The sequence below is a fragment of the Oncorhynchus masou genome, unplaced genomic scaffold (genome assembly GCF_036934945.1).
Source record: "Oncorhynchus masou masou isolate Uvic2021 unplaced genomic scaffold, UVic_Omas_1.1 unplaced_scaffold_2850, whole genome shotgun sequence".
NCBI classification, from domain to species: Eukaryota; Metazoa; Chordata; class Actinopteri; order Salmoniformes; family Salmonidae; genus Oncorhynchus; species Oncorhynchus masou.
In genome coordinates, this window is record NW_027009276.1 from 15,001 (window position 1) to 26,731 (window position 11,731).

Here is an 11,731-nt window from a genome sequence, read left to right on the forward strand (position 1 = left end):
AGGGCAACGGTGTCTAGACGGAATTTGTATTTGTGGTCCTGAGAACTGGACCTTTTTTGGAACACCATTAGTTTTTGTCTTATTGAGATTTACTGTCAGTGCCTGGTTCTGACAGAATCTGTGCAGAAGATCTAGGTGCTGCTGTAGGCCCTCCTTGGTTGGTGACATAAGCACCAGATCATCAGCAAACAGTAGACATTTGACTTCAGATTCTTATTAGTGTGAAGCCGGGTGCTGCAGACTGTTCTAGTGCCCGCGCCAATTTTGTTGATATATATGGTGAAGTGGGTGGGTCTTAAGCTGCATTCCTGCCCACACGACTACCATCACCATCCTGACGGTTCCGACCTAGAATATGTGGACAACTACAGTCTCGCCAGACACCTAGGTATTTGTAAACTCTCCTTCCAGACTCATATTAAACATCGCCAATCCAAAATCAAATCTAGAATCGGCTTTCTATTTCGTAACAATGCCTCCTTCACTCATGCCGCCAAACTTACCCTAGTAAAACTGACTATCCAACCGATCCTCGACTTCGCGACGTCATCTACAAAATAGACTGCATCCAGTTTGCTGAGTAGAGAGATGGAAGCTATCACAGTGCCATCCGTTTTGTTACCAAATCACCTTATACCACTCACCACTGCGACCTGTATGCTCTAGTCGGCTGGCCCTCGCTACATATTCGTCGCCAGACCCACTGGCTCCAGGTCATCTATAAGTCTATGCTCCTCCTTATCTCAGTTCACTGGTCACGATAACAACACTCGTAGCATGCGCTCCAGCAGGTATATCTCACTGATCATCCCCAAAGCCAACACCTCATTTGGCCGCCTTTCCTTCCAGTTCTCTGCTGCCAGTGACTGGAACAAATTGCAAATATCGCTGAAGTTGGAGACTTATTTCCCTCACCAACTTTAAACATCAGCTAACTGAGCAACTAACCGATCGCTGCAGCTGTACATAGTCCATCTGTAAATAGCCACCCAATCTACCTACCTCATCTCCATACTGTTTTTATTTTATTTACTTTGCTGCTCTTTTGCACACCAGTATCTCTACTTGCACATCATCTGCTCATTTATCACTCTAGTATTAATCTGCTAAATTGTAATTATTTGCTCCTGTGGCCTATTTATTGCCTTACCACCTCATGCCTTTTGCACACAATGTATATAGACATTATTTTTTCTACTGTGCCTTCGACATTGTTGTATTAGCTTGTTTACTGTTTACTCCATGAGTAACTCTGTGTTGTTGTCTGTGTCACACTGTTTTGCTTTATCTTGGCCAGGTTGCAGTTGTAAATGAGAACTTGTTCTCAACTAGCCTACCTGGTTAGAGGTTAAATAAAGAATAAAATAAAATAAAAACACGGCCCTGTGGGAAGAAATGTGCCTATTTTAACCGCACACTTGTTGTTTGTGTACATGGATTTTATAATGTTGTATGTTTCCCCCAACACCACTTCCCATCAGTTTGTATAGCAGACCCTCATGCCAAATTGAGTCGAAGGCTTTTTTGAAATCAACAAAGCATGAGAAGACTTTTGCCTTTTTGTTTTGGTTTGTTTGTCAATTAGGGTGTGCAGGGTGAATACGTGGTCTGTTGTACGGTAATTTGGTAAAAAGCCAATTTGACATTTGCTCAGTACATTGTTTTCACTGAGGAAATGTACAGTGTTTGCTGTTAATGATAATGCAGAGGTTGCTGTTGATGCATATCCCACGGTACTTATTGGGGTCAAATGTGTCTCTTTCGCTCTCTCTCTGTGCGTGTGTGTCTCTCAATTTTAAATTCAATTTGCTTTATTGGCATGACGTAACAATGTACATATTGGCAAAGCTTATTTTGGATTTTTACAATATTAAGATAATCAAAATTGTCAATGGGACAACAGTAACAACATTAACCAGGGGTCAAAATAACCACACATTGAGCAATAACAATAAGCATACTGTAGAGTATATGTGCAGGTTGATTAGTCTGTCAGACACTGTCCCTCATATTATGACAGGCAGCAATGTAGTGTGCTGCCAACCCACATCTCTTTGCGTCCTCCCCCAACACGAGGGGTAGCCTACTCTCATCAGAGAGGTCTCTCTCTCTGGCTCTCTCTCTCTGTGGCTCTCTCTCTCTGTGGCTCTCTCTCTCTGTGGCTCTCTCTCTCTGTGGCTCTCTCTCTCTGTGGCTCTCTCTCTCTGTGGCTCTCTCTCTCTGTGGCTCTCTCTCTCTGTGGCTCTCTCTCTCTGTGGCTCTTTCTTTCTGTGGCTCTTTCTCTCTGTGGCTCTTTCTCTCTGCCTTACATTTCTCTTTCTCTGTCTCTCTGCCTTACATTTCTCTTTCTCTGTCTCTGTCTCTCTCTCTCTCTCTGCCTCTCTCTCTCTGCCTTACATTTCTCTGTCTCTCTCTCTCTGCCTTACATTTCTCTCTCTCTCCCTCTCTCTCTCTCCCTTTCTCTCGGTGGTATCTCTTGTAAAAGAGCCATGAGTTTCAGATTCCTCTTGTTAATAGCCATGCAATTGGTAGAATGAACTACCGCGTTGTAGTCATGTTGGTGTTACTACCGCGTTGAGGTCATGTTGTGTTGCTACCGCGTTGTAGTCATGTTGTGTTGCTACCACGTTGTAGTCATGTTGTTGCTACCGCGTTGTAGTCATGTTGGTGTTACTACCGCGTTGAGGTCATGTTGTGTTGCTACCGCGTTGTAGTCATGTTGTGTTGCTACCACGTTGTAGTCATGTTGTTGCTACCGCGTTGTAGTCATGTTGTGTTGCTACCGCGTTGTAGTCATGTTGATGTTGCTACCGCGTTGTAGTCATGTTGATGTTGCTACGCGTTGTAGTCATGTTGTGTTGCTACGCGTTGTAGTCATGTGGTGTTGCTACCGCGTTGTAGTCATGTTGTTGCTACGCGTTGTAGTCATGTTGATGTTGCTACCGCGTTGTAGTCATGTTGTTGCTACCGCGTTGTAGTCATGTTGGTGTTGCTACCGCTTTGTAGTCATGTTGTGTTGCTACCATACTCTGTTGTTGTCTTTAGGTCTCTCTTTATGTAGTGTATTGGTGGTGTCTCTTGTAAAAGAGCCATGAATTTCAGATTCCTCTTGTTAATAGCCATGCAATTGGTAGAATGAACTACCACGTTGTAGTCATGTTGTGTTGCTACCGCGTTGTAGTCATGTTGTGTTGCTACCGTTGTAGTCATGTTGGTGTTGCTACCATACTGTTGTCTTTAGGTCTCTCTTTATGTAGTGTAGTGGTGGTGTCTCTTGTAAAAGAGCCATGAGTTTCAGATTCCTCTTGTTAATAGCCATGCAATTGGTAGAATGAACTACGCGTTGTAGTCATGTTGTGTTGCTACGTTGTAGTCATGTTGGTGTTGCTACCAGCGTTGTAGTCATGTTGGTGTTGCTACTGCGTTGTAGTCATGTTGATGTTGCTACCGCGTTGTAGTCATGTTGATGTTGCTACCGCGTTGTAGTCATGTTGTTGCTACCGCGTTGTAGTCATGTTGTGTTGCTACCACGTTGTAGTCATGTTGATGTTGCTACGCGTTGTAGTCATGTTGATGTTGCTACCGCGTTGTAGTCATGTTGATGTTGCTACCAGCGTTGTAGTCATGTTGTGTTGCTACCAGCGTTGTAGTCATGTTGTTGCTACAGCGTTGTAGTCATGTTGTTGCTACGCGTTGTAGTCATGTTGTGTTGCTACCGTTGTAGTCATGTTGTGTTGCTACGCGTTGTAGTCATGTTGGTTTTGCTACGCGTTGTAGTCATGTTGGTTTTGCTACAGCGTTGTAGTCATGTTGGTGTTGCTACGCGTTGTAGTCATGTTGTGTTGCTACGCATTGTAGTCATGTTGGTGTTGCTACCGCGTTGTAGTCATGTTGTGTTGCTACCGCGTTGTAGTCATGTTGTGTTGCTACCTCGTTGTAGTCATGTTGGTGTTGCTACGTTGTAGTCATGTTGGTGTTGCTACAGCGTTGTAGTCATGTTGTGTTGCTACCGCGTTGTAGTCATGTTGTGTTGCTACCGCGTTGTAGTCATGTTGGTGTTGCTACCGCGTTGTAGTCATGTTGGTGTTGCTACCGCGTTGTAGTCATGTGGTGTTGCTACCATACTCTGTTGTTGTCTTTAGGTCTCTCTTTATGTAGTGTTGTGGTGGTGTCTCTTGTAAAAGAGCCATGAATTTCAGATTCCTCTTGTTAATAGCCATGCAATTGGTAGAATGAACTACCGCGTTGTAGTCATGTTGTGTTGCTACCGCGTTGTAGTCATGTTGTGTTGCTACCTCGTTGTAGTCATGTTGTGTTGCTACCGCGTTGTAGTCATGTTGTGTTGCTACCGCGTTGTAGTCATGTGGTGTTGCTACCGCGTTGTAGTCATGTTGGTGTTGCTACCGCGTTGTAGTCATGTTGGTGTTGCTACCGCGTTGTAGTCATGTTGGTGTTGCTGCAGCGTTGTAGTCATGTTGTGTTGCTACCTCGTTGTAGTCATGCTGGTGTTGCTACCGCGTTGTAGTCATGTTGTGTTGCTACCGCGTTGTAGTCATGTTGGTGTTGCTACCGCGTTGTAGTCATGTTGGTGTTGCTACCGCGTTGTAGTCATGTGGTGTTGCTACCATACTCTGTTGTTGTCTTTAGGTCTCTCTTTATGTAGTGTTGTGGTGGTGTCTCTTGTAAAAGAGCCATGAATTTCAGATTCCTCTTGTTAATAGCCATGCAATTGGTAGAATGAACTACCGCGTTGTAGTCATGTTGTGTTGCTACCGCGTTGTAGTCATGTTGTGTTGCTACCGCGTTGTAGTCATGTTGTGTTGCTACCTCGTTGTAGTCATGTTGTGTTGCTACCGCGTTGTAGTCATGTTGTGTTGCTACCATACTCTGTTGTCTAGGTCTCTCTTTATGTAGTGTTGTGGTGGTGTCTCTTGCCGTGGTTTTGTCCTATATCTTTCAGTCCAGCAGGAAGACTTTTTTCCTCTTTGCCGTCATTGTAAATAACAATTTTGTTCTTATTGACTCGCCGAGTTAAATAATAGTTATATACAAAAAAAAAAGTAAACACTCTGTCTGCATGTAATACTGTTGAGACTTGGTGTGAGATCTGGGATTGATACTTAGTCAGCTGACCTACAATCTCTGACTCAGAGTAGTAATCTATAGAAGTAGGTGTTTAGTGAAGAGACCTTCAGACTAACTTCAGGACTCCTTGTGTTGTGTGTGGATCAGAGTTCCTCAAACGGTCACTGGTCCGTTCTTAGCACGATGCTTTGAAATATCCTTCGTTCTGGCTCAAATCAAAATCGAATCCAATTTGATTTGTCACATTGCGCTGAATACAACCTTACTGCTTAATGCTTACTTACAAGCCCTTAACTCTATTTCTTGCACTGCATTGTTGGTTAAGAAAATATTTAGAAAATAAACTAAAGTTACTTTTTATATGTATATATATATATATTTTTTTAACACAATAAAATTACATAACAATAACAAGGCCTATATGCAGGGGGTACCGGTACTGAGTCAATGTGCAGGGTTACAGGTTAGTTGAGGTCATTTGTACATGTAGGTAGGGGTAAAGTAACTATGCAGAGATAATAAACAGCGAGTAGCAGCAGTGTAAAAACAAAGGGGGGGTGTCAATGTAAATTATACGGGTGGCCAGTTGATTAATTGTTCAACAGTCTTTTGGATTGGGGGTAGAAGCTGTTAAGGAGCCTTTTGGTCCTAGACTTGGCATGCCGGTACCACTTGCCTCAAGGTAGCAGAGAGAACAGTCTATGGGTGACTTGGGTGACTGGAGTCTTCCTCTTGACACCGCCTAGTATATAGGTCCTGGATGGCAGGAAGCTTGGCCCCAAGGATGTACTGGGCCAAACACACTACCCTCTGTAGCGCCTTACGGTCAGATACCAGGCAGTTGCCATAGCAGTCGTTGATGCAACCAGTCAGGATGCTTTCGATGGTGCAGCTGTAGAATCTTTTGAGGATTTGGGGACCCATGCCAAATCTTCTCAGTCTCCTGAGAGGGAATAGGTTTTGTCGTGTCGTCTTCACGACTGTCCTGGTGTGTTTGGACCATGGTAGTTTGTTGGTGATGTGGACACCAAGGAGTTTAAAACTCTTGACCCGCTCCACTTCAGCCCCATCGATGTTAATGGGGGGCCTGTTTGGAGGCCGTTGGTGAACAGGATCCAGTTGCAGAGGGATGTGTTTTAGTCCCAGGGTCCTTAGCTTTGTGATGAGCTTTGTTGCACTATGGTGTTGAACGCTGAGCTGTAGTCAATGAACAGCATTCTAAAGGAACACATAGGCTTGCGGGTTCGGTTTCCCTTTGTAGAATGTACTGCTGACAAGAACTACAATTTACCAGCTCAACATTTAAATGACCTTTACAACATTGTATAGCTTGAAGAGCCAGCACATCAGTGCTTCCTTTTAAGATTAGGGGACGTGAAACTCCAGACTAGGCTGCTTGATCATTTTGAGTTTGTATTCTGAATGGGATAGTTTAAACCTCACCACCATAGTCTAACCTCATTTAGGCATAGTATCCAACCCCCACGTTTGAGGTCGAGTTAGCTCCCGAACTCTAAACCGGTGGACATGATGAAGAACACACTGTGATGTCTTGAAGTTTGAGGAGGCAGCAGATTTTCTTTTAAATTTCCATTTTGAAATCCCCAAAGTATTGCTCAGTTCGTTTGAAGAGCTGTAACAGCTGTGCCGTTTTGATTCAACACACTCATCATGTATCAGATCATTCCATTCCTCTGTCCTTCCATACCCCTGAAACACCCTGTCCTTCCCTACCCCTGACACACCCTGTCCTCTCTGGCCTTCCATACCCCTGAAACACCCTGTCCTCTGTCCTTCCCTACCCCTGACACACCCTGTCCTCTCTGTCCTTCCCTACCCCTGACACACCCTGTCCTCTCTGGCCTTCCATACCCCTGAAACACCCTGTCCTCTGGCCTTCCATACCCCTGAAACACCCTGTCCTCTGTCCTTCCATACCCTGAAACACCCTGTCCTCTCTGTCCTTCCATACCCTGGAAACACCCTGTCCTTCCATACCCCTGACACACCCTGTCCTCTCTGGCCTTCCATACCCCTGAAACACTCTGTCCTCCCTGTCCTTCCTTACCCCTGAAACACCCTGTCCTCTGTCCTTCCATACCCCTGAAACACTCTGTCCTCTCTGGCCTTCCATACCCCTGAAAGCGCCTGTCCTTCCCTACCCCTGAAACAGCCTGTCCTTCCATACCCCTGAAACACCCTGTCCTCTGTGTCCTTCCATACCCCTGAAACACCCTGTCCTCTCTGTCCTTCCATACCCCTGACACACCCTGTCCTCTCTGTCCTTCCATACCCCTGACACACCCTGTCCTCTGTGTCCTTCCCTACCCCTGAAACACCCTGTCCTTCCATACCCCTGACACACCCTGTCCTCTCTGTCCTTCCATACCCCTGAAACACTCTGTCCTCTGTGTCCTTCCATACCCCTGACACACCCCGTCCTCTCTGTCCTTCCATACCCTGACACACCCTGTCCTCTGTGTCCTTCCATGCCCCCTGACACACCCTGTCCTCTCTGTCCTTCCATACCCCTGACACACCCTGTCCTCTCTGTCCTTCCATACCCCTGACACACCCTGTCCTCTGTGTCCTTCCATACCCCTGACACACCCTGTCCTCTCTGTCCTTCCATACCCCTGACACACCCTGTCCTCTCTGTCCTTCCATACCCCTGAAACACCCTGTCCTCTCTGTCCTTCCATACCCCTGAAACACCCTGTCCTCTGTGTCCTTCCATACCCCTGACACACCCTGTCCTTCCATACCCCTGAAACACCCTGTCCTTCCATACCCCTGAAACACTCTGTCCTCTCTGTCCTTCCATACCCCTGACACACCCCGTCCTCTCTGTCCTTCCATACCCCTGAAACACCCTGTCCTTCCATACCCCTGACACACCCTGTCCTCTGTGTCCTTCCATACCCCTGAAACACCCTGTCCTCTGTCCTTCCATACCCCTGAAATACCCTGTCCTCTCTGTCCTTCCATACCCCTGACACACCCTGTCCTCTGTGTCCTTCCATACCCCTGACACACCCTGTCCTCTCTGTCCTTCCATACCCCTGACACACCCTGTCCTCTCTGGCCTTCCATACCCCTGACACACCCTGTCCTCTCTGGCCTTCCATACCCCTGACACACCCTGTCCTCTCTGGCCTTCCATACCCTTGACACACCCTGTCCTCTCTGGCCTTCCATACCCTTGACACACCCTGTCCTCTCTGGCCTTCCCTACCCCTGACACACCCTGTCCTTCCATACCCCTGAAACACCCTGTCCTCTCTGTCCTTCCATACCCCTGACACTCTGTCCTCTCTGTCCTTCCATACCCCTGACACACCCTGTCCTCTCTGTCCTTCCATACCCTGACACACCCTGTTCTCTCTGTCCTTCCATACCCCTGACACACCCTGTCCTCTGTCCTTCCATACCCCTGACACCCTGTCCTCCCTGTCCTTCCATACCCCTGACACACCCTGTCCTCTCTGTCCTTCCATACCCCCTGACACACCCTGTCCTCTCTGGCCTTCCATACCCCTGACACACCCTGTCCTCTCTGTCCTTCCCTACCCCTGACACACCCTGTCCTCTCTGGCCTTCCATACCCCTGACACACCCTGTCCTCTCTGGCCTTCCATACCCCTGAAACACCCTGTCCTCTGTCCTTCCATACCCCTGAAACACTCTGTCCTCCCTGTCCTTCCTTACCCCTGACACACCCTGTCCTCTCTGGCCTTCCATACCCCTGACACACCCTGTCCTCTGTGTCCTTCCATACCCCTGAAACACCCTGTCCTCTGTCCTTCCATACCCTGAAACACTCTGTCCTCTCTGGCCTTCCTTACCCCTGAAACACCCTGTCCTTCCCTACCCCTGACACACCCTGTCCTCTCTGGCCTTCCTTACCCCTGAAACACCCTGTCCTCTGTCCTTCCATACCCCTGAAACACCCTGTCCTCTCTGTCCTTCCATACCCCTGAAACACCCTGTCCTCTCTGTCCTTCCATACCCTGAAACACCCTGTCCTCTCTGTCCTTCCATACCCCTGAAACACCCTGTCCTCTCTGTCCTTCCATACCCTTGAAACACCCTGTCCTTCCATACCCTTGAAAAACCCTGTCCTTCCATACCCCTGACACACCCTGTCCTCTGTGTCCTTCCCTACCCCTGAAACACCCTGTCCTTCCATACCCCTGAAACACCCTGTCCTCCCTGTCCTTCCATACCCCTGAAACACCCTGTCCTTCCATACCCCTGACACACCCTGTCCTCTCTGTCCTTCCATACCCCTGAAACACTCTGTCCTCTGTGTCCTTCCATACCCCTGACACACCCCGTCCTCTCTGTCCTTCCATACCCTGACACACCCTGTCCTCTGTGTCCTTCCATACCCCTGACACACCCTGTCCTCTCTGTCCTTCCATACCCCTGACACACCCTGTCCTCTCTGTCCTTCCATACCCCTGACACACCCTGTCCTCTGTGTCCTTCCATACCCCTGAAACACCCTGTCCTCTCTGTCCTTCCATACCCCTGAAACACCCTGTCCTCTCTGTCCTTCCATACCCCTGAAACACTCTGTCCTTCCATACCCCTGAAACACTCTGTCCTTCCATACCCCTGAAACACTCTGTCCTTCCATACCCCTGAAACACTCTGTCCTCTCTGTCCTTCCATACCCCTGACACACCCTGTCCTCTCTGGCCTTCCATACCCCTGACACACCCTGTCCTCTCTGGCCTTCCATACCCCTGACACACCCTGTCCTCTCTGGCCTTCCATACCCTTGACACACCCTGTCCTCTCTGGCCTTCCATACCCTTGACACACCCTGTCCTCTCTGGCCTTCCCTACCCCTGACACACCCTGTCCTTCCATACCCCTGAAACACCCTGTCCTCTCTGTCCTTCCATACCCCTGACACTCTGTCCTCTCTGTCCTTCCATACCCCTGACACACCCTGTCCTCTCTGTCCTTCCATACCCCTGACACACCCTGTCCTCTCTGTCCTTCCATACCCCTGAAACACCCTGTCCTCTCTGGCCTTCCATACCCCTGACACACCCTGTCCTTCCATACCCCTGAAACACCCTGTCCTCTCTGTCCTTCCATACCCCTGACACTCTGTCCTTCCATACCCCTGACACACCCTGTCCTCTCTGTCCTTCCATACCCCTGACACACCCTGTCCTCTCTGTCCTTCCATACCCCTGACACACCCTGTCCTCTCTGGCCTTCCATACCACTGACACACCCTGTCCTCCCTGTCCTTCCATACCTCTGACACACCCTGTCCTCTCTGGCCTTCCATACCCCTGACACACCCTGTCCTCTCTGGCCTTCCATACCCCTGACACACCCTGTCCTCTCTGTCCTTCCCTACCCTGACACACCCTGTCCTCTCTGGCCTTCCCTACCCCTGACACACCCTGTCCTCTCTGGCCTTCCATACCCTGAAACACTCTGTCCTCTCTGGCCTTCCTTACCCCTGAAACACCCTGTCCTCTGTCCTTCCCTACCCCTGACACACTCTGTCCTCCCTGTCCTTCCTTACCCCTGAAACACCCTGTCCTCTCTGTCCTTCCATACCCCTGAAACACTCTGTCCTCTCTGGCCTTCCCTACCCCTGAAACAGCCTGTCCTTCCATACCCCTGAAACACTCTGTCCTCTCTGTCCTTCCATACCCCTGACACACCCTGTCCTCTGTGTCCTTCCATACCCCTGAAACACCCTGTCCTTCCATACCCCTGACACACCCTGTCCTCTCTGTCCTTCCATACCCCTGAAACACTCTGTCCTCTGTGTACTTCCATACCCCTGACACACCCCGTCCTCTCTGTCCTTCCATACCCTGACACACCCTGTCCTCTGTGTCCTTCCATACCCCTGACACACCCTGTCCTCTCTGTCCTTCCATACCCTGACACACCCTGTCCTCTCTGTCCTTCCATACCCCTGACACACCCTGTCCTCTGTGTCCTTCCATACCCCTGAAACACCCTGTCCTCTGTGTCCTTCCATACCCCTGAAACACCCTGTCCTCTCTGTCCTTCCATACCCCTGAAACACCCTGTCCTCTCTGTCCTTCCATACCCCTGACACACCCTGTCCTCTCTGTCCTTCCATACCCCTGACACACCCTGTCCTCTCTGTCCTTCCATACCCCTGAAACACCCTGTCCTCTGTGTCCTTCCATACCCCTGACACACCCTGTCCTTCCATACCCCTGAAACACCCTGTCCTTCCATACCCCTGAAACACCCTGTCCTCTCTGTCCTTCCATACCCCTGACACACCCGTCCTCTCTGTCCTTCCATACCCTGAAACACCCCGTCCTCTCTGTCCTTCCATACCCTGAAACACCCTGTCCTTCCATACCCCTGAAACACCCTGTCCTTCCATACCCCTGACACACCCTGTCCTCTCTGGCCTTCCATACCCCTGACACACCCTGTCCTCTCTGGCCTTCCATACCCCTGACACACCCTGTCCTCTGTCCTTCCATACCCCTGAAATACCCTTTCCTCTCTGTCCTTCCATACCCCTGACACACCCTGTCCTCTCTGGCCTTCCATACCCCTGACACACCCTGTCCTCTCTGGCCTTCCATACCCCTGACACACCCTGTCCTCTCTGGCCTTCCAT